Genomic DNA, 1,717 nt, shown 5'->3' with positions numbered 1-1,717 from the left:
CATCTGTGTGCAATCTTTCTATCCTTAACTCTTTAAATTTAGTTTTGTTTGTTGTTTACTGGTATAAACAACCGATTGTTTATGTGAAACAACCGATTGTTTTTTTTTTATACTGCTGTTTTTAATTGCTGTTTTGGCAAACTGAATTTCTTATCAATTGTTTCTTGTAATAATTTCATTCTTGTTTTAAAAGTTTGCGAAAATCCTCTTTAAACAATTCACCCCCCCTCTAGTTTAAAGCCATCTATTCTAACAATTGGTATCAGAGCTTGGTTCTTGAAAGTTATTCAAGTTGATCCTAAAACTGTTTTTAAAATGGCTGATAGACTACCTTTTGGGGAAGGTGCTTCAATTAACAGACCATCTCTGTTTTGTGGTTTGAACTACCAATTTTGGAAAGTGAGAATGAAAATATTTATGGAATCACTTGATAAAGGAATTTGGGATGCAATTGAAAATGGTCCTTTTGTCCCAAAGTTTGAAAAGATGGATCTGTCATTGAGAAGCCATGGTCTCAATGGACTGATGCAGAAAGCAAAAAGGCCAAATTCGATTGCATTGCCAAAAATATTATAACCTCTGCTTTAAATTCTGAGGAGTTTTTCAAGGTCTCTCAATGCAAATCATCAAAAGAAATGTGGGACACCTTGGAAGTCACTCATGAAGGAACAAATGAGGTGAAGAGAGCTAGGAAGCATGCTCTAATCCAAAAGTATGAGATGTTCAGAATGCTTAAAGGAGAAACAATTGTTGAGGTGCAGAAAAGATTCACGCACATCATCAATCATCTCATGAGTCTTGACAAGACCTTTGATAAAGAAGAGTTGAACATCAAGATCTTGAAATGTCTTGATAGAGCATGGCAACCCAAGGTAACTGCTATTTCCGAATCTAAAGATCTAACATCATTAAGTGTTGCTTCTTTGTTTGGAAAGCTTAGGGAACATGAGTTAGAGATGAATAGACTCAATGTTCAAGAGAGTGAAGACAAGCACACAAGGAGCATAGCCTTAAAAGCTTCCAAGCACAAAGGAAAACAAGAATCCAGTGATGAAAGTGATGAGGAAAACCTTAGCTTGCTGTCAAGAAAGTTCAGCAAATTCCTAAAGAGAAACCGCAACAAAGACAACAACAAAGAAAGGTATGGAAACAAGAAATCCAATGATTTTAATTCCAATAACTATACTTGTTTTGGTTGTGGTGAGCAAGGTCATATAAAGGCAGACTGTCCAAATAAAAGCAAGGAGAAAAAGTCTAGCTACAAGGAAAAGAAAGGCAAGACAAAAAGAGCCTACATAGCTTGGGATGAAAATGAGGTGTCATCATCAAGTTCTTCATCAAGTGAAGATGAGAAAGCAAACATCTGTTTGGTTGTTAAAGATGATGATGAATCTTGCAGCTCAAGTGAGGTAAGTTCATGTGCTTCCTTGAATGAACAACATTACAGTGAATTACTTGAAGCTTTTCAAGAAACTCATGATGAAGCTAATCGATTGGTTCGTTCAAACAACCGATTGAAAGATCTTAACAGCTGGCTAGAAAAGAGAGTGAAATCACTTGAAGATGAGATTGAAAAATCTAAAAATGATTTAAAAAATCTGGAAAACCATTTCAAAAATGCTTCTTGCAAGTGTGACACTCTCATTTGCGAAAATTGTGAAAATCTTGAGAAAAAGGTTCACTACCTTGTTGAAACTGTGGACAAGCTTTCAAAGGG

This window comes from Phaseolus vulgaris, chromosome 11, assembly GCF_000499845.2.
Source record: "Phaseolus vulgaris cultivar G19833 chromosome 11, P. vulgaris v2.0, whole genome shotgun sequence".
Lineage (NCBI taxonomy): Eukaryota > Viridiplantae > Streptophyta > Magnoliopsida > Fabales > Fabaceae > Phaseolus > Phaseolus vulgaris.
This window is presented reverse-complemented; position numbering follows the sequence as displayed.